Below are 25,939 nucleotides of genomic sequence, written 5' to 3'. Positions count from 1 at the left end.
CAGGAACCCGCACGCACCAAGGGACGCCGAGGCTCGGAAGAGGAGGAAAGGCCAAGGCGATGGGGAGATGGGGAGAGAGGCAGGGAGCAACATCCCGGGCTCCGAGCGCGCCAGCTGGGAGGGCTGGGGAGGAGGGCGCACGGGAGGGCTCCCGGCACGCGCGGAGCCGCGGGCAGCCCCCGGAAGAGGGAGCCAGGCAAGACTGCTGGGGCAGGGGTCGGCTGAAGCAGCGGGGAGCCTGACCCCACCCGCCACCCGCCACCCCCGGCGCCTGCCAAACTGGTTGCTGCCTCCCCGGCAGCCGCGGCGCGTCCACCTGCGCAGCCACCGCGCCGCCCTGCCCGCGCTACCATTGGCTCGCTAAAAATGCCTCTCTAATCTGCGCTGCTCTGTGCACGCCTCCTCCTCATCCTTCCCCCCACTCCGCCTCGGCTCTGACCTTCCTCCTTCCCGCAGCCCCGGCGAGATCCCAGAGCGACGCGGTGGCGGCGGCAGCGCCAGCCCCCTCCTCCCCCGGGAAGTCGGCCGGGCTTGAGGCCGGGTCCAGACGTACTGCTTCGCCCCGAGGCGCCGCCGATGGTGCCCGGCGCTCCTGCTCCCAGGTAGGGGGTCTGGCCCTTGAATAGAGGGCGGGGGGGTTGTGTGTGCGGGTGTCCAGTTAGGGAGTGCGTGTTGGAAGTGGGCGCCGGGACTGACATCTCCCTGGGCCAGAGCCCGGGCAGGGTTGGGCAGTTGCCTGGAGAGAAGCGGGTGCGCGTCCGGGGATGCCTTCAGGGGACAGAGTTCGCGGGCATCACCCAGGCAGTGCCAGGATGCCCTGCGCTGGGTCCCTTGGGGGAGCGAGCCGGCAACGGAGGCCCTTACCCCAGGAAAAGCCCCGGAAATAGGTTCCTTGGGAAGCTGGGGCCTGGGCCCGGGTGGTCCGGGTCTCTGGACTGCTACCAGAAGGGGTGGGTGGGCTGGTGGCAGCTTGGTGCATAGGCTATTTATGGATCAGAGTGGGCTGGGGAGAAACACAGCAGCTGATGCCTGTCTGGCTTATGGTTAAAGGTATTTCCTTCTGTCCCCTACCCCTTCCCCCACAGCTGGGATGGGAGCGGGGAGGGGGGAGGAGGCATGAAGGAGGCGATGATGCTAAAAGACCCGCAGATAGAGAAGCCATGGGCTGCTGGGCACTGCCCTCCCCTGCAAGCCCCAGGCCACTTGCTGCCTGTTAGAGCTGTCTCTGCCCCTTATTTTCACCTTACAAGAGGCTGTGAAAAGGTTAAAGGGTCGTCAGGGTGTAGGAGATGTGGTGGCAAACCCGGGAGCTTGGCCAGACCCAGCTTCAAGCCCCAGCTGCCCCTACCCACAACAGCACAGCTCTGCACCACATAGGCAGTGACACATATGGCCGCTTATTTCTAGGCACAACCATAAATAACCCACATTGCCCCAGCCCCTGGCACAGCTGGGGTGCAAACAGGACTGTCAGTGATTTTTCTTCCATCCTCCATCCTGGCCTTTCTATCACAAGTCCAAATCATCACTCTCAAGCCACCCCCTCCAGCAGCTTCCCTGATACCCCAGGTGAGATCCTTGCCCCCTGCCCTATGTTCTTGGACTGCCTTGTGGCTGGGTTATTTGTCTTGTTCATCTCCTTCTAGACCAGAAGTACCTTCAGGCTGGGAATCTGATTCATCTCTGTCATTGCCCCTGCACCAAAGCAGGGTTTGGCACCAAGTAATTTGTGGAATGAATGACTTATTGAATGAGTGAATGTGAACTCTGGGAAATAGCTGGCAACCTGAGGGAGGGGGTCGAGCCCCCTCTTGGGCTTTCTCTGTATTCCCCAGGACCAAAGAGGCACTCAAACCAGGTGGTTCTCTTTAGTAGGCCCTTGCTTTTTTTTTGAGAGAGAGAGTTTCACTCTTGTTGCCCAGGCTGGAGTGCAAAGGCACAGTCTCAGCTCACCACAACCTCTGCCTCCCAGGTTCAAGCGATTCTCCTGCCTCAGCCTCCCGAGTAGCTGGAATTACAGGCGTGCATCACCACGCCCGGCTAATTTTATATTTTTAGTAGAGACGGGGTTTCTCCTTGTTGGTCAGGCTGGTCTCGAACTCCCAACCTCAGGTGATCTGCTCACCTTGGCCTCCCAAAGTGCTAGGATTACAGGCCTGAGCTACCATGCCTGGCTAGGCCCTTCCTAAGCCTGGAGTTGATGGGCAGCTATGCCTTTTGGAGATAGTGTTGCAACCTGCTGGCTCCAGAGGGTCTTATGGGCCCCTGGTTTGAGTGTCCAGGCCTGGTCCTGGCTTGAGGGAAGGCCTGATGTGAAGGTCTGGCTCTCCTCAGGCCGCTGGGTTGGCACTTTCTTCCCGGGGTGCCAACTTTAGACCAGAGTCTCTGCCTCTGTCCCAGCCCTTGGGAAAATCCAGGTCAACATCAGGGAAGCTGGGAAGGCCCAAGCCAGGCCTTCCTCGGCCTCTAGGGTCTTCATAGCAAGCTCTCAGGGGTCTCATGACCCTAGTGTGTGGAGGAGCAAACCCACTCCAGAGGAAGAGGCTGCCAACAAGGGTTCTGGCCTAGCCACAGGCCTGTGTCTATGAAGGACATCAAGATTTCCAGGCTTAGGAGGGGCCTAAAGAGAACTGTCTGGTTTGGGAAGCTCTTTGGTCCTGGGGAATAGAGGGAAAGCCCAAGAGGGGACTCAACCCCCTCCCTCAGGTTGCCAGCTATTTCCCAGAGTTCACATTCAGTCATTCAATCATTCATTCATTCCACAGTGGCCCGCGTTGCTATTTGACAGCCATGCAGTCTCCCTAACGTGGCTCTGCCACCATTCCCACACCCAGGCTGACTCTCCCTTCTTGCCCTCCCTCTGCCCCCTGTCTGCCCTGAGCTGCTTTCAGTTCCTCAAGCAAGTGGGGCTTCTGTCACCTGCAGGCCTTTGCACAGGCTGTTCCTGTCTTCTCCTCTCCCTCTTCCTTCCCACCCAAACCTCTCACCCTCGGGAGTCCACTGAGACTCCTTTTCCCTCCAGAAGCTTCCCCAGCTTGGGCGGGGAGCCCCACCCATGATCCCCTCCCCACAGCCTGGCTGCCTCCCCTGGGAACCCTGCCATCATGCAGTGTCCTCTCCCTGCTGGGCTGTGGGGTCTGTGGGGGCAGAGTCTATGTGCTATTTCCAGTGGCCCCATGGCCTGGCACAGAGTAGACCCAGCTCTGGCTTGTGGAGTGAGTGAGTGACTGTTGGTCCCATCATCTACTTTCTCTCCTCACCAATATCAGGACATATTTTGCATTCTTCTCCCATTAGGAGATGAGGGACCCATTCAGAAGTTTGCAGGTATCCCTACAGCAAGAATGAGAAGCCTTCCCTGGAGAAGTGAAACTGGCTGCAGGTCTGGAAGGACAGAAGGGACAGGAGAGGACATTAGGCGTGGGGGCATTCACTAATCTGGGGGACCCTCCCTGGGGAACCAGGTGGAGGGGTTGGGGGAGGAGTGGGTATACCAGATAAGAAGGATGCTGCTTGGTTTGGTTTTACATTTTTTCTTAAAGAAAAATAGCTTTTATTATTTTTTCTTATTACCAAAGTAATATAGGTTTGCTGTGGGCAATTTAGAATATACTGGAAAGCCGAATGAAGGAAGCCCATTAGCCACATCAGACCCACCCACCATGGGCACTTCATAGCTGGTTTCCAGCCAGGGGCAGGATGGACCAGAGGGGAGGTCTGGGCTGGGGACTTTGGGGGCAGGTCAGGGTCCCAGGAAGTAGCCGTGAGGATTGGCAGGCAGGTAGAGGAGGGGTCCCGGAGCTTCACTGTGGAAAGCAGGGAAGGAAGTGGGATTGGATGAAGCGGAAGTGGACTCTGATGTAGTCCCAACAGGCAACAGGGTGCCCTGGGGCTAGAGTGGCCTTTCAGTTCATGCCCATTTGCTTGTGAGATTCAGGCCCTAGACCCCAGCATCCTGTGCCCGTCAGGCACTGGGTTTGGGCATGCCTTCCAGCAGGTGGCTCTGTGGTAGCAGCAGTCCCTGAAGCATCTGCCCACTGAGGTCGCCTGCTGACAGCACCCACCCCCTGGGGCAACAGATAGTGTTCATCACCAGGAAAGATGGGGTGGGAGGAACCCAGAGGTGGGCTGAAGGGACAAGATCAACTGGAGCCTGGCCTCAGCTGGCTCTGGGGAGACAGGACCTCTAATGCCAGGGAAGTTGCTGGTGCCGTTTCCAGAAAGGGAGCGTGTCTGTGGGGAGCAATTTAGAATGTACTGGAAAGCCAAATGAAGAAAACCCATGAGCCACTTCAGACCCACCTGCTGTGGACACTTTGTGGCTGGTTTCCAGCCAGGGACAGGGTGGCTTGGAGGGGAGGGCTGGGCTGGAGACTGGGGTCGGGGGCTCCCCTCCACCCTCCCCTGGGTGCTGCCTCTGAAGACCTCAACCTTGGGTGTGAGGGGCTGCAGGATACCTGAAAACTGGGAGGGCAGGGGAGGCCTTGGCTATTATTATTATTATTATTTTTTGAGACGGAGTCTCACTCTGTGGCCCAGGCTGGAGGGCAGTGGCACGATCTCGTCTCACTGCAACCTCTGCCTCCCGGGTTCAAGCAATTCTCTGCCTCAGCCTCCTGAGTAGCTGGGATTACAGGCGCTCACCACCACGCCCGGCTAATTTTTGTATTTTTAGTAGAGACAGGGTTTCACCATCTTGGCCAGGCTGGTCTTGAACTCCTGACCTCGTGATCCACCCGCCTTGGCCTCCCAAAGTGCTGGGATTACAGGCGTGAGCCACCATGCCCGGCCTACCTTGGCTATTATTTTAAAATCACTCGATATTGTTATTATTATTTTCTTTTTAGAGGCAGGGTCTTGCTGTGTCACCCAGGCTGGAGTGAGTGACACCATCATAGCTCGCTGCAGCCTTGACCTCCCAGGCCCAAGGGATCCTCCCACCTCAGCCTCCTGAGTAGCTGAGTGCTACCATGCCCGGCTAATTTTTTAATTTTATTGTAGAGATGGGGTCTTACTCTGTTGTCCAGGCTAAAAATAACTTGATATTAAAATGCTGGGTAGGGGCTAGGGTAGTCTTTCTATATAAAATGCAGGATACTCAGGTAATTTTAAATTTCAGAAAAACAACAAATGTGTTTTTGTTGTTTTTTAGTCTAAGTATATCCCAAACATTGCATAGGACATATTTTTAATAAAAAACTGTATTTGTCATTGATCTGAAATTCAGATTTAACTAGGTGTCCTGAATTTTTATTTTATTTTATTTTTATTTATTTGTTTATTTTTGAGATGGAGTTTTGCTCTTGTCGCCCAGGCTTGAGTGCAAGGCTGCAATCTAGGCTCATTGCAACCTCTGCCTCCCAGGTTCAAGCAATTCTCCTGCCTCAGCCTACTGAGTAGCTGGGATTACAGGTGCCTGCCACCACACCCAGCTAATTTTTGTATTTTTAGTAGAGATGAGGTTTCACCATGTTGGCCAGGCTGGTCTCAAACTCCTGAACTCAAGTGATCTGCCCGCCTCAGCCTTGCAAAGTGCCGAGATTACAGGCATGAGCCACCGCGTCTGGCCCTGAATTTTTATTGACTAAATGTGGCCACTGTAGGCTGGGATAGGGAGGAGTGGAAAGAGAGGGTGAGAATTTTCTCTTCTTGAGTGTGGGGGAAGAATCAATAGATACTTGTTTGAAGTTGACAGTTTTAAAACGTTAACACATCCATTTTTAGAAACAGGTGAGCTGTTCCAAATTTCCCATCTGTTAACTTTCTATACTGGCTAGAAAGTAGTCCCTTATTTATGGATTTTGGCTCCTTGGTGCTGCTGAGAAATAATAAAACAATAGTTTTCTCGTTTATGCAAGTGAGACAAAGGGAGATGTGGTGATCAAGGGTGGAATCACTAAAAAGGGTTAATCCATTTAAGAAATAAAAGTCCTCATCCTAAGAAAGCTCTCATTTGGCGGAGGGCGTGGGAAACTGGAACTCTCACGTCAGTTGGGGAGCATACGTTAGCGCTGTGTTTTTGGCAACGGCGGTCACAGTGTTGACTTGGCAATTCCACTTTTTGGGACTTATCCCACAGGTACACTCTGAGCAGTGTGCAAAGATTAGCTGGGCAGAGACAGTCAGTGTAGCGAAGCTAGATGTCTGTCAGGAGGACCAGTGACAAAGTCAAGACCTCTTTGTACGCTGTGATTTCAGGCAGTGGTTCGTTCTGGGATTTAGTCAACGGATCTCTGAATGTCGCTGCCTGCCAGGCACCACTTTAGGTGCTTGGGGACACTAAGACAAGACGGGGCGGAGCTTATTACCAGTGTGTAAATATGGTCACAAAGTACTAATAAGTTAAAGCAAGTGGCTTTGTAGAACAATGTGTGTAGTATGATGCAATTTTTAAAGTACATGTACATATGTTCCTCTGTGTTCATATTTACATAACAATGTGTAGAAGGCTGCATACCTGATTGTGATTAGAGCTTACCTCTGGGGGGAGGCCTATTGCCGGGATGGAGGGAGAATGCGTCCTCTTTGTTTCAGCCATTCTGTGCTGTTTGCATTTTATAAACAAATATCATTACTCCTAAAGAAAAAAATTAAAACTGCACTTGATGATACTGGGAATTTTTTTCTTAGAAAGCTAAAAAAATGAGCACGTAAACTCCGTTCCCCTTAATCTGATGGCATTTGAGTCACATGCTGCCACGTGTGTTTGGAGAGTTTTTATTTATGGCTGGTTCCTAACTGGTCCCCTCATGGGCTTATTTCCCCTCTCCATCCTCCAGACTTGTGGTGCCTGAAACCCGGCAGGATGGGAAAGGGGGTAAGGTAAGGTAACATCTGGGTATCAGGAGGGCTGCAGAAGGAGTATGGCAGAAGTGGGGTATCTGGCAAAGTGGTGGTTGCGTAGCCCTGGGGAGTCTTGTAGGGGCACAAAGGAGGGGCCAGGGATCCCTGACATGTGCCAGGCACTCTTTTATTTATCCATATTTATAACTCATTTAGTCCTCTTAGTAACCTCATGGGGTTATCCCCATTTTACAGATGGGGCAACTGAAGTTAAGTAACTTGCCTGAGGTTACACAGTGAGAAAGTGGCTGAGCCAGATTCACAGCCATGCAGTCTGGCTCCAGAAGCTGTGCTTGTGAGCCTCTGTGCCTCAGCACCTGTCGTCGAGGAATAGGGATAATCTCTTGTCTCAGAGACTGGAGGCAAGTGTGTTCTGGAAGACTGAAGGAGGGTTGTCTTCTGCAGAAGGCAGACCTGGAAGGAAAGGATGGTCAGATCCAGAGATGGGGTGGGGGGCGGGGGGTGGTGACAGCAGAGTGACAGCAGGGACAAAGATGCAAAGGCTGGAATGTGAGTGGTGGGCTCAGGGGCTGGGGAGGAAATCAGCATAGGAACACAAGGGAGGACATGGGCCATGAGGCTGGTGGGGCAGCCAGCTTGGATTGCTGCTGCAGGGCATTTTAAATGATCAGCCTCATTGGACCTTGTGGGACAGGTGGCCCAGGGCTGCTTCTCCTTGCAGGGCCTGGCAAAGACCCTGCATACCTCAGCTCCACTCTGCCCAATCTGGGCCTTCCCTGAGGTCACACATTTCATCACTCGGTTCCCGCGGTCTAGCCTTGACCAGCCACTGAGGACAAGAGGGGCAGCCAAGGCAGGGCTGGAGGGCTGGGGGTTGGGGGTCCAGGCTAAGGTCCTGGCCCTGACACTGACTCACTGAGGGGCCTAGGGCCACTCAACCTCCTCCCTTGGATTCTGTTTCCTCTTCTTTTATTTGCACACTTTTTATTGTGAAACATTATAAGCATTTACAGAAGTAGAGAAAATGTCATATAACAGTCATATACTCATGGCTTAGCATCAGCAGATACCAACACATGTCCAGTCTCCTCTCAATCAAGATATTTCTCTAAAAGATAAGGACTTTTCTAATGTAATCACAATACCATTATTACACCTAAGAAGTATTAATTCCTTTATATAGTCAAATATTCACTTAGTATTCACATTCCCTATTGTCTCAGACATGTCTTTTTGTTTTTTAAATAGTTTGTTTAAATCAAGTTCCAGGTAAGGTTCACACATTGTGATTGGTTGATATGTCTTAGTCTCTTTGAATCCACAGTTCTCCTCTCCATCTTTTCTTACACTTTTGCAGTTTATCTATGGGAAAAAGCAGGTGGTTTGTCCTGCTGTGTTTCCTGCAGACTGGATTTTGTTGATTGCATCCCTGTGGTGTTATTTAGTATGTTCTTCTGTCCTCTCTGTAAATTGGGATTTGTCTGTCTCTGACACCTCATCTAGTCATCAACAAGTCCTTCAATTCTACATTCAAAACACCCAGAATCCACCCACTTCTTATCACCTCCATTGCTGCCTTCCCTTCTCAGCCTCCACTATTCTCTCCTAGATGTTTGCAGCAGCCTCTACCTGGTCTTCCTGCCCCGTCCTTGCCTCACCAGCCAAAGGTCCTTTAAAACTTAAATCAGATAACATCCTTCCTCTGCTAAAGCTCTTCAATGACTCCCCTCCCATTCAGAATAAAGCCCAGAATCCTATAACAGGCTAGATACTGTGGCTCACACCTGTAATCCCAGCACTTTGGGAGGCCGAGGTGGGTGGATCACCTGAGGTCAGGGGTTTGAGACCAGCCTGGCCAACATGGTGAAACCCCATCTGTACTAAAATTACAAAAATTAGCCAGGCGTGATGGCACATACCTGTAGTCCCAGCTACTCGGGAGCCTGAGGCAGGAGAATCCTTCAAATCTGGGAGGTGGAGGTTGCGGTGAGCTGAGATCATACCACTGCACTCTGGCCTGGGCGACAGAGCAAGACTCTGTCTCAGAAAAAAAAAAAAAAAAGCCCTATAATAGCCTACAAGGCCCTATGTGATCCGGCTGCCCAATACCTCAGACCTTCTCTCATACATCCTAGCCTCACTGATCCCCAGGTCATTTCTTGGACCCATCAAACACCCCGCCCCAGGGCCTTTGCACTCCTATTCCCTATGCCTGGAATTCTGTTCCCCAAAGGCCTGCATGGCTCATGATGTTCACATCTCCACCTACATCACCCCCTCAGAGAGGCCTCCCAGACCACCTCATCAAAAACAGCCCTCGTTGTCCCCCATCCCCTGATTCTACTTTATCATCTTCATAGCACTTATCCCTGACATTATGCTCTTGTTGGTTTCTTGTCTGTCTCCCTTACCTGCCCAAGCGTTCCATGAAGGCAGGGTTTGGGTGGGGGCAGAGCAGCATGATTGGCCTTCCCCTGCCCCTCACCCCTGCCCACAGAGCTGACTGCCTCCTCCTCTCACATTGCTAGCTCCTCTACTTTCAATGTTTCCTAAAATTAAAAAAAAAATTTTTTTAAAACGCATATTTGTGCCTAGTGTGTCATTGTTTACAAAATATTTCCTGTCTCAGGTCTGGTCTTCTAGAAGCAGAGCTGAGACAAGGATTCCCGGGCAAATGATTTATTGCAGGCATGCTCATATTAGAGCGGGAAAAGATGTGCTTACAGCTAGGATCCCACGGAGAGCTCTAGATCGTGAACAGCAAGTCTCACAGGGTTACCTTCCTCCAGACAAGGGGCCAGGCCTTTGTAGCCCCTTAGCAGGCGGTCATTGTCTGCAAGCTGCTCCCAGGGAAGGGCCTAGCCTCCCCCTGCATCTCCAGATGAGGCAGCTCCTGTAAGCCGAGGGCAGCTCTCAGGGGAAGGGGGCAGCTGTGAGCTGTTAGCAGCCAGCACCCACAGCTGCTGAGAGATGGGTACCCCACCTGATAGAACGACACTGGCAGTACCCCCTCTACTTCCGTATCCATTTCTGCTTTGAGCCTTGCCACAAGCCTGTGGGGATGGTATTTATTAATGATCATTACTCCCATTTCCTAGAGGAGGAAGCTGAGGTTCTTAGGGCTGAAATGACTTGCTTGAGGTTGCACAGCCAGGAAGGGGTTATATTTAAGCTCAGATCCTTACACGGGATCCTCTGGTTAGCTGGCAAATCGTCTTAGTGGCTGCTGGTTTGTAGTTTTACTCTCACGCGTTCATCCTTTGAATGTTAAATGAATATGTATTGCGTGTGGTGTGCTGTGTGCTGAACTAGGCGTCGGGCCATTCAGCAGTGAATGACACACACTTTGTCCTTGTCCCTGGAGTTGCCAGTCGGTGGATCTGCCCAGTATTTAGCTGCCACCACCGTGGTTACCCGTACTGAGCCCTCAGGAGTCCCAGCTTCCATAATGACAACACCATGTCTGTTGAGCATGAACTATGTGCTAGCACTGTGCCAGGCTCCCCTTCGCCTTCACAGCACCCCATCTTCAGATGGGTAAGCTGAGGCTGCAGAGGGACTTGCAGCTCCCAGCCGAGATCTCTCAGCAAGCGTGTGATAGAGCTGGGATTCGAAAGCACGGGGCTGAATTTGGCTCTCCTGCTTCCTGCAGCCCCTTCCCCAGCCCTCCCCACACTCTCTCCCCCCTCCACCAGCAGGATATCTGGTGTCACCTCTATCATCAGCTCCATCAGACACTGGGCTGCCACTGCTGCCTGCTCCCCAGGTGTTGGATGACTGGCCACCATCTCACCTGCCCCACTTGGCCTTGCCCCAGATGGGGCACCTCTGATAGGAGGCCTCCCCTACCCTACAGGGCCCAGGATCCCTGCCTCTGCCCCCTTGCCAGCCCCTTGTCATTGGCCCTGACAGCTGGGTGGGCCGTTCTGCCAGCCCCAGCATGGCCTGGGTGTTGGTGGCCCCTCCCCCTTGCACCAGCTGGCCTGGTAAGCTGCAAAGCTGGCTTGGCTCGGCTTGGGGGCCCCTGGACAGGGCCGGGGGCGGGTGGCAAATCACAGGGGACTTCCTTCTTTCCTGCCAAACAGGGCCAAGACAATCCTGACAGGGAGCAACCAAATCACAAAATTGCCACCTGAGGAATGTAAGGGTGGAGAGGGCACCCCCCAGGACTGCCTTGGTAATGGGCATCTATGAGGCAGTAGTTCGGGGGTGGGCACTCCAGGCCTGTGTCAGCTCGGGATTTCCCTTCTCTCCCTAGGACCCCCTCATTCCCTGGCCCTCAGGCCTCTCTGACCATTGCTCATTTGGGCTGTGGCAGAGGAGGCCAGCACTCTGTTCCAAACCTCAGCCCTGAGGGCTTCCTCCAGGGGCTGCACTGAGGGACTGTGCCTCTCTTGGCAGAACTTCGGGAATCTTTGTGTGAATTTTGTATGCGAAACATATGCAAATAAGCATGTCCAGGCCGGGCATGGTGGCTCATGCCTGTAATCCCAGCACTTTAGGAGGCCAAAGCGGGAGGATCGCTTGAGTCCAGGAGTTCAAGACCAACTTGGGCAACATAGGGAGATGCTGTCTGTATTAAAAAAAAAAAGAAAAAGAAAAAGAAGAAAGAAAGAAAGAGAAGAAAGAGAGAAAGAAAGAAAGGAAAGAAGAAAGAAAGAAAGAAAGAAAGAAAGAAAGAAAGAAAGAAAGAAAGAAAGAAAGGAAATCATGTCCATCTCACTGTGGGTGTGGCCTGCTGGGGTGCTGTGGTCTGCAGGGAACAGGCACTCCCTGCAACAGCTGGGGGACCAGGGGCACAGAAAGATGAGGACTCCTAAGGGCTCTGGCCATCTCATCTTTACTGCAAGCACAAGTCCGATTTCTGTCATATTTTCTCTTCTCCAGATGGTTATTTTTTTTCTAATTTGATCGTTTTGTTTGCATTTATGAGCTAGACTTCTAAAAAGAACTATTCCTCTTCACCTATTTTGTTATTCTGAAACACGGTGCATACTGGAGGATAAAGGTTCCATTCCTTCACTTTATCCTTTTTTTGTTTGTTTGCTTTTTGAGACAGGGTCTCACTCTGTTACCCAGGCTGCAGTGGCATGATATTGGCTTACTGCAGCCTCAACCTCCTGGGCTTGAGCATCCTCCCAACTCAGCCTCCCCAGTAGCTGGGACTACAGCTGTGCGCCACCAAGCCTAGCCATTTTTTTTTTTTTTTTTTTTTGTAGAGACAGGGTCTTCCCATGTTGCCCAGGCTGGTCTTGAACTCCTGGGCTCAAGCAATCCTCCCGCCTCAGCCTCCCAAAGTGCTGGGATTACAGGCATGAGCCACTATGCCCAGCCCCTTTATCCTTTTTTTTTTTTTTGAGACAAAGTCTCGCTTTGTCACCCAGGCTGGAGCACAGTGGCGTTATCTTGGCTCACTGCAACCTCCGGCTCCCAGGGTCCAGCGATTCTCCTGCCTCAGCCTCCCAAGTAGCTGGGACTATAGGCACGTGCCACCGTGCCCGGCTAATTTTTTGTATTTTTAGTAGAGATGGGGTTTCACTATGTTGGCCAGGGTGGTCTTGAACTCTTGACCTCGTGATCCACCCTCCTCGGCCTCCCAAAGTGCTGGGATTACAAGCGTGAGCCACCACGCCGAGCCTATTTATCTTTTTTTTTTTTTTTGCAATGGAGTCTTGCTGTGTCACCCAGGCTGGAGTGCAGTGGCATGATCTCGGCTCACTTCAACCTCCGCCTCCTGGGTTCAAGTGATTCTCCTGCCTCAGGCTCCTGAGTAGCTGGGATTGCAGGCACGCGCCACCACACCTGGCTAATTTTTGTATTTTTAGTAAAGATGGGGTTTCACTATGTTGGTCAGGCTGGTCTCGACCTCCTGACCTTGTGATCCTCCTGCCTCGGCCTCCCAAAGTGCTGGGATTACAGGTGTGAGCCACCACGCTCAGCCTATTTATCCATTTTTAAAGAAATGAGTTGGTGCTGTAGCAACCTCCAATGGTGACCAGTGAATATTTTTTCCTTTAAAAAAATGTAAACACATATAAAACAGGTTGTACATTTGTACATTTGTATATTTGTCTTAGTCTTTTTTGTGTTGCTATAACAGAATACCTGAGCCCAGGTAAATTAAAAGGACAAGGAGCTTATTTGGCTTACAATTCTGGAGGCTGAGAAGTCCAAGCAGCATGGCGCCGGGTCTGCTTGGCCTCTGGTGAGGACCACTTGGCTGTATTCTAATACGGCAGGAGCAGGTGCCAGAGTGACAAGTGGGCAAGTGCGAAAGAGACACAGACGAGAGGCTGGGCTCACTTTATAACAGCCTGCTCTCGTGGGAACTAATCCGTTCCCACAGCGCTCCAGCAAGGTGGCATTAACCTAGTCATGAGGGCAGTGCCCCGTAATCCAAACACCTCTCACTAGGCCCTACCTCCCAACACAGCCACATTGGGAATCAGATTTTAACATGTGTTTTGGAGGGGACGCACTCAAACCATAGCAACATTTTAACAAATTTAATATAAAGCCAATGTCTCCATCATGTAGGTAAAAAAAATCAGAACATTGCCACAGCACCAAAGGACCCCCTCAGACCTTTTCCTATCACAAGCCCCTCCCTCCCCCACTGGAACCCACCATTCTAAATAGTTAGGGTTATTCACTGCTTTGTTTTTGGTTTTACCACGTAAGTATGCATCCAAAACCAAAGAGTTCTGTTTCTTTTTGAATTTTCTGATTTTTCTTTCTTTCTTTCTTTTTTGAGACAGGGTCTTGCTCAGGCTGGAGTGCAATGGCGTGATCTTGGCCCATTTGGGCTCAACCTCCTGGGCTCAAGCAATCCTCCCACCTCAGCCTTCTGAGAAGCTGGGACCACGGGAGTGCACCACCATGCCCAGCTACCTTTTAAATTTATTTTTATTTTATTTTATTTTTTAGAGAGATGGGGATTCCCTGTGTTGTCCAGGCTGGACTTGAAATCCTGGGCTCAAGTGATCCTCCTGCTTCAGCCTCTCAAAGTGCTGGGATTACAGGCAGGAGCCACCACACTTGGTTTTTTTGAATTTTAAGTAATGAATTATGTATTCATTAAAGTCTGTTCTTTTTTATTTTGTTTTTAATTTTATTATTATTATTACTTTTTGAGACAAAGTCTTGCTCTGTCGCCCAGGCTGGAGTGCAGTGGTGCAATCTCAGCTCACTGTGACCTCCGCCTCTGGGGCTCAAGTGATTTTCCTGCCTCAGCCTCCATAGTAGCTGGGACCACAGGCGCACGCCACCACACCCAGCTAATTTTTGTATTTTTAATGGAGATGGGGTTTCACCATGTTGGCCAGGCTGGTCTCGAACTCCTGACCTCAGGTGATCCACCCACTTCGGCCTCCCAAAGTGCTGGGATTACAGGCATGAGCCACTACTCCTGGCATCTAAAGTTTGTTCTTTTTTTAAACTAACATATTCTTTTTACCAGGATCCAGGTTGTTATTTGTAGCATCAGTCCTTTCATTTTCTTTTCTTTTGTGTTTATTTTTTATTTTTTATTTATTTTTTTTTTTGAGAAAGGATCTCACTCTGTCGCCCAGGCTGGAGTGCGGTAGTACCATCACGGCTCAGTGTAACCTCTGCCTCCCGGGCTCAAATGATCCTCCCACCTCAGCTTCTCGAGTGGCTGGGACCACAGGTGTGCACCACCACACCCAGCTAATTTTTAAATTTTTTGTAGAGATGGGGCACTCCCTATTTTGCCCAGGCTGGTCCTGAACTCCCAGGCTCAAGCAATCTGCCCACCTCAGCCTCCCAAAGTGCTGGGATTAAAGACATGAGCCACTGTACCTGGCTCATTTTTCATTATATATAATAGTTTCTAATATGTGAATAAACCATGATATACTTGTCCAGTCTGTTTACAGACATCAGGGTTTTTTTCTGATTTGTGTCTACTATGAAAAGTTCTCCTGGCTTCCATGAAGGGATAAGATAAAAAAGTTTCTGCTCTATACATATCCCCAGGTAAACATATGCATGCAGTTCTCCGGGGTTTATGCAAAGGAATGGAATCACTAGGTCATAGGGTATGTGATCTTTAACCTTATAGATAATGTGAAACTGTTTTTCGGAGTGCTTGTACCAAATCACACCTACACAAAGCAGTGTGTGCAGAATCCCAGTGGTCCACGTTCTTGCAGGTATGTGGTTACTAGCAGACTTTTTTTGTTTTTTTTTTTTTTTAGAATTTAGTTTTCATTATCATTATGGATTTTTATAAATTTGATGTGTTTTAGCACTTGCAATCATTATTCTCAGTAATGCTCAAATTGTCTCATCTTTGGCCAGTGGGAACTTCTTCAAATGGACTCTTTTTTTTTTAGACAAGGTCTCACTCTGTTGCCCAGGCTGGAGTGCAGTGGCATGATCTCGGCTCACTGCAACCTCCACCTCCTCGGGTTCAAGTGATTCTTCTGCCTCAGCTCCCCGAGTAGCTGGGACTATAGGCGTGCATTACCATGCCTGGCTAATTTTTGTATCTTTAGTATCTTTAGATGGGATTTCACCATGTTGGCCAGGCTGGTCTCAAACTCCTGATCTCAAGTGATCCAGCCTCCTTGGCTTCCCAAAGTGCTGGGATTACATGCACAAGCCACCGCGCCCGGCCTCTGACATCTTTTTCATACGTTCACACGGGTCTTTGAAAATGCCCTTGCTTGGCCAGGCATGGTGGCTCACGGCTGTAATCCCAGCATTTTGGGAGGCCGAGGTGGGCGGATCACGAGGTCAGGAGATTGAGACCACGATGAAACCCCTTCTCTACTAAAAATACAAAAAATTAGCCAGGCGTGGTGGCGAGCGCCTGTAGTCCCAGCTACTAGGGAGGCTGAGGCAAGAGAATGGCGTGAACCCGGGAGACGGAGCTTGCAGTAAGCCGAGATTGCGCCACTGCACTCCAGCCTGGGCGACAGAGCGAGACTCTGTCTAAAAAAAAAAAAAAGAAAAAAGAAAAAAGAAAATACCCTTGCTTTCTGGTGTGAAGATGTTCCACGTTCCTCAGAGCTGGACTCAGCCAGCTCTCCAAGGAGCTGTGGATCTTTTATATAAACACATTTTTTATTGAAATACGATGCATATACCATAATATTTACTGTTTTCAAATGTACATGTCAGTGGCTTTTAGTATATTTACAAAGTTGGGTAACCACTATCTAATTCCAGAATATTCCGTAACTCCAAAAAGAAACTCCATGTCCATTAACAGCTACTTCCCAATTCCCCCTCCCTCAGCTCTGGAAACCATCAAACAACCTTCTGTCTCTATAAATTTGCTTATTCTGGAAGATTCATAGAAATTGAATCATATAAGCCTTTTGTGATGGGCTTCTTTTTTTGTTTTTTTGTTTTTTGTTTTGAGATGGAGTTTCACTCTTGTTGCCCAGGCTGGAGTGCAATGGCGTGACCTCGGCTCACCGCAACCTCTGCCTCTTGGAGTCAATGATTCTCCTGCCTCAGCCTCCTGAGTAGCTGGGATTACAGGCGCCAGCCACCATGGCTGGCTAATTTTGTGTTTTTAGTAGAGACGGGGTTTCTCCATGTTAGTCAGTCTGGTCTCGAACTCCCGACCTCAGGTGATCTGTCCACCTCGGCCTCCCAAAGTGCTGGGATTACAGGTGTGAGCCACCGCGCCCAGCCTTGGCTTCTTTCACTTAGTATAATGTTTTTAAGGTTCATCCCCCTTTGTAGCATGTAACTACTGCATTCCTTTTATGGCTGAATCATATTCCATTGTATGAATATACTACATTTTGTTTATCCACTCATCCATTGATGGACATTTGAGTTGTTTCCACTTTTTTGGGTTTTTATGAATAATGCTTCTAAGAACATTTATATGAATGTTTTTGTGTGAACATATGTTTTCATTTCTCTTGGATATATACCTAGGAGTAGAATTGCTGGGTCATATGGTAACTCTATGTTTTTGTTTTGTTTGTTTTTTGAGACAGAGTCTCACTCTGTTGCCCAGGCTGGAATGCGATGGCATGATATCGGCTCACTGCAACCTTCCCCACCTCCTGGGTTCAATCAGTTCTCCCTACCTCAGCCTCCCGAGTAGCTGGGATTACAGGCGCCTGCCACCAGGCCCAGCTAATTTTTGTATTTTTTAGTAGAGACGGGGTTTCGCCATGTTGGCCAGGCTGGTCTTGAACTCCTGACCTCAGGTGGTCTGCCCACTTTGGCTTCCCAAAGTGCTGGGATTACAGATGTGAGCCACCGCTCCCAGCCAACTCCATGTTTAACCTTTTTTTTTTTTTTTTTTTTTTTTTTGGAAACAAGGTCTCACTCTTGGTGCCCAGGCTGGAGTGCAGTGGCACGATCATGGCTCACTGCAGCCTCAACTTCCTGGGCTCAAGTGATCCTCCCACCTCAGCCTCCCAAGTAGCTGGGACTACAGGCTTGAGCAACCATGCCTGGCTAATGTTTTGTATTTTTAGTAGATATGGAGTTTTGCCATGTTATCCAGGCTGATCTCGAACTCCTGGGCTTGAGTGATCTGCCCCCTTGGCCTCCCAAAGTGCTGGGATTACAGGCGTGAGCCACCACGCCCGGCCCAGACTTTTTGAATTCTAGAAGTCAACCTAAGGTCCCATCCAATAGCCTCTGAAGCTCTGGACAAAGGACCTTGGGATGTAGGACCAACCTTGCCCAGTCCCTTCATCTTACAGTAATGCTGCAGGACAGAGGAGGGGACTGGCTTGCGCAGGGCCACGTAGCCGGTGGGCACCAGAGTTGGGTCCCAGTTCAGTTCCTACTGCTCCTCTAGGGGTCCTCACCCCAGCTGGGCGCATGTGCTCCAAACCTCCAAACTCCACCGCTCCCTTTACGTGGTTTCTGGTGCCCGGCTCTGTGGCTCTCAGCCACAGTCTCTCTCCTTCAAGGACTTTTTTTTTTTTTTTTGAGACAGAGCTTCACTCTTGTTGCCCAGGCTGGAGTGCAATGGTGCAATCTTGGCTCACTGCAACCTCCGCCTCCCAGGTTCAAGTGATTCTCCTGCCTCAACCTCCCGAGTAGCTGGGATTACAGGCATATGCCACCATGCCCGGCTAATTTTGTATTTTTAGTAGAGACGGGGTTTCTGCATGTTGGTCAGGCTGGTCTCGAACTCCCAACCTCAGGTGATCCAGCTGCCTCGGCCTCCCAAAGTGTTGGGATTACAGGTGTTAGCCACCATGCTCAGCCCCTTCAAGGACTTTATGGGCTGCCCCAGCTGAGAGAGGGTACTTGTCCTCCTAGTATGAGCTCCTGTGGCACCCAGGAGGTGGGAGGTGGCACCTGGACAGATTGTCCATGGTCAAATTTGGGAAATTTACTTTTGGGTTCAACCCAGGTAAAGGGTGCTCTTTAGGGTAGGCCTCATCAGGGCCTTTAACATGCTGCTGTGTCCTGTGAATGTCAAGACATTTCATTGCCAACATTTAAAAGCAATCAAGATGTCCTTCAATAGGCAAATGGTTATATAAACTGTGGCACATCCTGGCAATGGAATATTATTCAGTGTTCAAAATAAATGAGCTATCAAGCCATGAAAAGGCAAGGAGGAACCTTAAATGCATTTCACTAAGTGAAAGAAGCCAATATGAAAAGGCCACACACTGTATGATTCCAACTAGATAACATTCTGGAAAAGGAAAAACTATGGAGATAGTAAAAAGATCAGTAGTTATCAGAAATTGGGGTGGGGCAGGGAGAGGTAAATAGGTAGAAAGCACAGAGGATTTTTAGGGCAGGGCAACTTTTCTGTATGATACTACAATGGTAGATACATGTCATCAACATGAGTCAAAACCTATAGAATATACACCACCGAGAGTGAACCCTAATGTAAACTATGGACTCTGGGTGATAATGATGTGTCAATGTAGGTTCATCAGTGCTAGCAAATGTACCACAGAGACGCACAGTATGGACAGTAAGGGTGGATACTATGTGAGTGGAAGGGGGTGTATGGGAACTCTCTGTACTTTCTGGTCAATTTTTCTAGGAGCCTAAAACTGCTCTAAAAAATAAAATCTATTAATTAAAATATATATATATCCACATACTGACACATATATGTTAGGAATTGATAAGTGTTACAAAGGAAAAATAAAGCAGGGGTGAGGGTTTAAATAAGGGGTGAGGGGCATGGGCTGGCTGTTCTGGATGGGGCAAAAGTGGGGGTCAGGATCATGAATCAGACTTAAAGCAAAGGAAATGCGCCCTGCAGATGTCAAGGGAGGAGCATCTCGGGACAGGAAGCCGCAGGTGCTAGCCCCAACTCAGGGAAGAGGAAGCACAGGGGGTCTGGAGTGGAGTGAGGTGTGGGGAGTGGTTGGAGGTGAGGATGAGTCAACAGGTTGGGGCCCGGAGGCACGGCGATCCTGTTCTCAGATTGGTGAGTCACTCACTGGAGGGCTTCGGCAGGGGTGTGATGTGTCGAAATTACATTTATGTTTTTATTTTTCATTTTTTAAAAAGGCCAGTCAAATTTAGCAGTGGGGGGTTGTGTAGCAACTTTAGTGACATTATTTATGTTTTAAAAAGATGACTGCAGCTGCTGTCTGGCAGATAGACAGTAGGGGGCGAGGGCGGAAGCAGGGGAGCTCATTAGGAGGCCATGTAGCCCTCCGGGTGGGAGAGGGGGCTGGGGCAGACCCTGGCATCTGTGGCCGACAGGTGAGAGGTGGCTGGATTCTGGGTATATTTTGAAGGGAGAGTCAGCGGGGTGTGGGGTGAGGGAGATTCCTGAGTTCTTGGGTGAACAGTGGTGTTGTGTCCTGAGATGGCGAAGGCCAGCGTTGGAGCAGGCTAGGGGGCAGTCATCTGGGGACATGTTAAGTTGGCCTGTCCCACATCCAAGTGGGGCCGTTGAGGAGGCGGGTGGATTTGTGAGGCTGGAGTTCAGGGGGATCTAAGGCCACTGCCCCGATGAGATCCCAGAGGGAGGAGACGTGAGTGGAGAAGAGAAGAGGCCCCAGACCTGAGCCCTGGCCATGTGAGGGCCACCCAGGGAGACGGAGCTGTGACAGAGTGGGAGTGTGGTGTCTGAGGAGCCCGGAGGCAGACAGCATGCTGCCAAGGAGGAGGACTGGAGACTGGCCGTGGGGGTCAGTGGTGGCTGGTGAGGGCCAGAGGCCGACTGGAAAGGCTTCGGAGGGAATGGAGATGGAGAGGATGCACAGGCCTTTCCAGGAGTGTCCTCTGCCACCAGAGAGAGGAGACACATGGGCCCGCAACATGGGGGGCACTGGGCGGTCTACGGGGCCCTTTCGACTGTCTCTTAGATGAGAGAAACAACAGCATGATTCTCTCTGCATGGGAAAGAGTCTCATGTGAGGGAAAAGCGATCATTCGAGAGAGGGGAGAGCACATCCCAGCCCTGCAGCAGGAGTGCCCAGACTAGGGGGTGAGGGGTGGAGGGACAGGGGGCCTGGGAACCCAGGGGGAGGGAGGCAGGGCCTAGGGGTGGGGTGAGGTGGGTTTGGGGCCACAGTGTCTCTAGGTGCCTCCCTTTTTCTCAGAGCACAGCTGTCAGCTGAGAGGCAGGGAGGAGGAGGTGTTGTAAAATATTTGTCTCCAATGCGGTTCTCATAGGCACTGGGTGAAGTAGGTGCCATCACCCCCGCCTTGCAGATGAGAAAACAGGAAGGGGGCCAGGTAAGTTGCCAGCTAGGGCAGGACTGAGGTTTGAACGGGGCCTGGAGGGCACGGGGTATGGAACTGGGATTCGACTACATCCTGCCCCTCCCGCCTCCCATTTCAGTCCAGTGCTGCACTAGCAGGGAGGACACTGGAGTCCAGACAGGGAAAGTGATGTCCCAAGGCCAGACAGCGAAAAGGTGACATTGCCGTCGCTGGTCCTCTTCCTCCCTCCCCTAAGCTCTATGGGCACAACACACCTGGGCCACTCTGTTCCCACCCCTACCCCTGTCACCCCTGCAGGGCTGCCCTCCGTGGGCCCCTCTCTTTCCTCCTGCCTTGGAGCCTTGGTGCAGTTGCTCTGCATGGTGGGACAGTGCCTCTTCCCCACTTCAGCAGACCCTAGCCTAGGGTCTTCTGGACCCTGGCTGCACATTAAAATTTTCTGATTTAACTGGGCTGGGGCCTGTTTTAAATTGACATATAGTTGGGTGTGGTGGCTCACACCTATAATCCCAGCACTTTGGGAGGCTGAGGCAGCCAACTTACTTGAACTCAGGAGTTTGAGACCAGCGTGGGCAACATGGCGAAAACCCGTCTCTACCAAAAAAAAAAAAAATTAGCTGAGCGTGGTCGTGCATGCCTGTAATCCCAGCTGCTTAGGAGGCTGAGGTGGGAGGATCAGCCGAGCCCAGGGAAGTCAAGGCTGCAGTGAGCTATGATTGCACCACTGCACTCCAGCCTGGGTGATGGAGTGAGACCCTGTCTCAATCAATCAATCAGTTAATTAATTAAAGTACAAAGTGCACATTAGTGAACATGAGCCACTACACAGAACAAGACACAGAATACTTCCCGCATCCCAGAAGGTTCCCTCCTGCCCCTTCCCAGTTAATGTCTGCCCTTGGTAACCACTCTCCTGACTGTCAGGATCAGGTTTGCATGTTATGGAACTTCACAGACATGGAATCACGTGGAATGTGCTGTTTGGCGCTCAGTGCTCTGTCTGTGAGAGTCCCCCGTGCTCTGGTGGGCTGAGTGGTTTGCCCTTCTCCACCACTGTGTAGTTGGCGTAGGTCTAGTCTCTGGAAAAATAGTCTGAGCTGAAGGTTTGGATGCAGGAGGTTTAGATGCAGGAGGTTGCTCTCGGAATCAACAGGATTGAAGGATGGAGGACTGGGCTGAAGGAGAAGTCACAGTAGAGGCCTCAGCTGACCCCACGTGGAACCCTGAAGCTGGGGTGAACATCATACCATATTAAGACAAGGGGCCAGGGCTTTGCACCTCCGCATTGACCAGTCACTGGGCACAAGCTGTCTCTGGGGAGAAGGCATAACCTTGGACGAGGTGGCTCCCTTCAGCCAAGGGCAATGCCCAGAGAGGGACTCAGCCGTGGACCATGAGCAGGCAACACTCCCAACAGCTGGGGTCAAAAGTGACCTCACCCTGGGGAGGTGGCAAACCTACAGCATCCACTGCAGCCTGCCCCTCATGCTACTTGGAAATCTGAGCCCTTATAATAATTCATCCCACCTGGGAACAGCTTCTTCAGGGTCCTGGTTGGTCTCTTTTCCTGGGGAGGCTTATAAGGGGAAGGTCAGTGAGATGAGCGACAGTCCTGCTGCTGCAGCAGGACTCTGGGCCACAACAGACACTTGCAATCTCTCTCTTCAATGACCCTGACCTTGGCTAGCACCTCTGTTGGTGTAGGTGGCTTCCCTTGTGAGGGGACCTGGCCCCTCATGTCTGAGGGAGTCTGAGTCTCTGGCCATCCTGCTCTCCTCAGACCCTGACCATTGCCCTTGCCCATTTCCCATCAATACCAGGCAAGGGAGCACCAAGAAATGTCCCAGGGAATTACCTGGCTGCCAAGGCTATTATTCTTCCCTGCCCCTTGCCATACAGTGTGAGGCTTTTACAGAAGGTCCCTGTGGATGATCAGGGCCAGTTATTCCTGCCAGGATGGTGACTCCGTGCTGTTGTTTCTTTTTCCCTGCTGGTTTCTTGCCACAAGGGACCTGAAGGGAAGTGGTGGCAGTTATAGCTGAAAGTTTAATGTGACTCTTGCTGTCTCTTGGTGGAACTATTTCCCCTTTGGGAACCAGAATTTCTAAACTTGCAATGCCCAGAGTTGTCCCTGGGTGTGGTGGTGAGTGGGGCTGCTCCTACTTCTACCCCGTAGTTCTTAGATGCATGTATTCTAGTCCCATTAGGGACTCAGCACCATACAGTAGTCATTAGAGTGTGTGCCATGTTCCAGAAGACAGCTCACCATCCTTGCAGGAGATCAGCTCCAAGCTGATCTGCATCTTTTTATTATTATTTATTTGATTGATTGATTTGTTGCCCAGGCTGGTCTTGAGCTCCTGGGCTCAAGCAATCCTCCCTCCTTTGCCTCCCAAAATGCTGGGATTACAGGCGTGAGCCACCTCACCTGGCCTATTATTTTTTAAAGTGACAAATAAAAATTGTCTATATTGGCTGTGCACAGTGGCTCACACCCGTAATCCTAATACTTTGGGAGGCCGAGGCAGGCAGATCACTTGAGCCCAGAAGTTCGAGACCAGCCTGGGCAACATGGTGAAACCCTGTCTCTACTAAAAATACGAAAATTAGCCAGGTGTGGTGGCATGCCCCTGTAGTTCCAGCTACTTAGGGGGCTGAGGCAGGAGGATCGCTTGAGCCAGGGAGGTGGAGGTTGTAGTGAGCCAAGATGGTGCCACTGCACACCAGCCTGGGTGATAGAGTGAGAGTTTGTCTCAAAAAAAAAAAAAAGTGTATTTTTATGGTGTGCAACGTGATGTTTTGAAATTGTGGAATGGCTAAATCAAGCTAATTAACATATGCATGACCTCACATATTTTTATGGTGAGAACACTTAAAATCTATTCTTGTAGCAATGCTCAACAATACAGCACATTGTCGTGAATTACAGCCACCATCCTGTACAGTAGAGCTCTTGGTCAGCTGCATCCAAAAGGCTGTTGCATCACCCCATCCGGCAGCAGTGCTGGGTGGTGTGGTGTACGGTGAGACCGGCAGGCCCCCATGTCGAAAACCCACAGCCACACCTCCTTCGATGGCAGGTAGTTTCAGAGGCAGACAGTTTCAGAGGCTTCCAAGATCTATCATAGTAGCTCTTGCCCCGCAGGGCAAAGCACCAGTGTGGGAGTTCTGCAATGTGTGTCTATTCCAGTTACACACTCAGGGACCAGCGAGACCACCACTGGATGTCATGTGAATCCACTGGACTCCCTGTGAGCCGAAGCTGGGCCAGGACTCCACTCATCACCTGCCCCCATATGCTTCCGCCCTAACAGGGGGTCATAATGCTTCTTTGGGTCCCCAGACCAATGTCCACGTGGACCCTATGTCTGACAGTCTTTGAAATGCCCGAGTATTCGTCTTTCTCCCACGTATGCTTACTCATGTAAAAGGCATGTAAGCCCTTCTTAGGAGGGACTGATGGAATCATCATCACATGTGCTGATTCTGGGGTTGCAGGGTGCTTCCTTCTGGGGACCTGGTCTCTCCTTCAGTCAGTTGGATCTGAAACCTTACTCAGGTCTGGAAACTTCTCAAAGGATCAGGACTTTTCATTGGGTTGCTGCCCTCAACCCCCATCATCAAGCCTTGGATGTTCTCTCTTTTTTGTGTTTTTTTGGAGACAGGGTCTCACTCTGTCACCCAGGCTGGAGTACAGTAGTGTGATCAGGGCTCACTGATGGCAGCCTCGACCTCCGGGTTCAAGTGAGCCTCCCGCCCCAGCCTCTTGAGTAGCTGGGACAACAGGCATGCATCACCACACCTGGCTGATTTAAAACCTTTTTTTTTTTTTTTTTTTGTAGAGACAGGGTCTCCCTATGTTGCCCAGGCTGATCTCAAACTCCTAGGCTCAAGGGATCCTCCCACTTAGGCCTCCCAAAGTGCCGGGATTACAGGTGTCAGCCACCATGCCCAGCTCTTGGACTCTTTTGATTGCATCCAGTGGGCAGTGTCCTTGTTGGCTGTCCATCTGGCTTGCCCTGGGACAGGGGTCTATCAACCATTTCCATGGCTTGGCGGGTCCGGCAGCTCTGACCCGGCTGCTAGGGTGGTAACTGCCTCCACCTAATGACTCCTGAGCCTGCCCTTCTGATGACCAAGCGCCGCCACCTGGCCTCTTCCTTCGGGATCCTGTCATCCGCACTGTTGTCAGGGCACCCAGTTTTGTAACTGCAGCTCCAACTAGCAGGTCTTCAGAGGACATTCACCTGGGCATCTTAGGGGCTTTCCCATTGGCCCTGGCAAATGAGGTGCCTGCCCGGCCTTCCTGCAGAAGACAGATAGTGAGTGGGTTTCTGGCCAGACATGGCAGAAACCCAAGCATGCCCCCTTCTCCAGGCCTTTGGATCCTTTCTTCCGCTGCGTGACACGGCAGCCCTGGCGTTTCTGCTTCTACTGTGGGCTTTCGTTTTCTCCAAGCAGCACGTTAAGGCCCTCTTGCCAGGGTGTTAATTCTCCTATTATGGGATTGACTCTCCTTTATCCCACTTGATGTCCCACCCCCGCCCTTGGGCCAGCCCCTGATCCTCTGCATAGTCTTCGAGCAGGGGGAGTGCTTGCCAGGGGTCACTTCTGCACCTCACTCTTTCCCAAGCAGGTTCTGACCTTGACACAGCTGACTCATCGTGGTCTGAGCATTGAACTTCTTCTGTTTTACGCTCCACTCATAACTGCGCCCTGAGCCCGCTCCTCAGCTTTTTCCTCTCCTCCAGCTGCAGGAGAGGAGGATCTATTTGCTGCTAAGGAGGCCCTTGGCTTTCTCACTTGGCCTTAAATTAGTGATGAGTCACACTCAGCCTTGCGTTGCCTTTCTCTAGTGCAAGCGGGCCCCAGCACAGCCATCTCCTTCCACAGGCTTTATAATTAATTACCACTCCCCAGCCTCTCCAATTCGGGAGCTCTTGTCCCTGCAGTGGGGTCCCTTCCCTGCTACCTGCTGGGTGCCAGCTCTCCTAGCACCAGCAACAGTGGGCAACCCAGCTTCTGGGTCCCAGTGTTCAGAGGCTGCTTCCTAGAATCAGTCCTGACACCAACTGGGGTAGATTAGGTTCTGACTTGGAGACTTGTGTGCAGGAGGGTCGCTGCTGGGAAGTGCTCCTTGGAACACCACGTATAAGAGGAGAGGGCTGTGTGCTCCATGGTGTAAATGCACCACATTTTGTTTTCTTTTTTTTTTTTTTGAGGTGAAATTTCGCTCTTGTTGCCCACGCTGGAGTGCAACGATGCGATCTCGGCTCACTGCAACCTCTGCCTCCCGGATTCAAGTGATTCTCCTGCCTCAGCTTCCCGAGTAGCTGGGATTACAGGCACCCACCACCACGCCCAGCTAATTTTTGTATATTTAGTAGAGACGGGGTTTCACCATGTTGACCAGGCTAGTCTTGAAGTTCTGACCTCAGGCCATCCACCCGCCTCAGCCTTCCAAAGTGCTGGG

At 51.0% G+C, this 25,939-nt stretch overlaps 1 protein-coding gene across 1 annotated transcript in view; it reads left to right on the top strand.

Moving 5' to 3' along the window:
• The first annotated feature begins 313 nt into the window (after window positions 1–313).
• The window catches only part of PACSIN1 (protein kinase C and casein kinase substrate in neurons 1), a 69,598-nt gene continuing 43,972 nt past the window's right edge, over window positions 314–25,939 (top strand). Inside the window, exon 1 of the mRNA XM_055263511.2 lies at window positions 314–602. The gene's annotated coding sequence lies outside the window, so the exon portion shown is untranslated. The remainder of the gene's footprint in view (window positions 603–25,939) is intronic.

Source organism: Symphalangus syndactylus, chromosome 23, assembly GCF_028878055.3.
Source record: "Symphalangus syndactylus isolate Jambi chromosome 23, NHGRI_mSymSyn1-v2.1_pri, whole genome shotgun sequence".
Lineage (NCBI taxonomy): Eukaryota > Metazoa > Chordata > Mammalia > Primates > Hylobatidae > Symphalangus > Symphalangus syndactylus.
The sequence above is the reverse complement of the archived record's forward strand: the minus strand, read 5'-3'. Positions and strand labels throughout refer to the sequence as shown.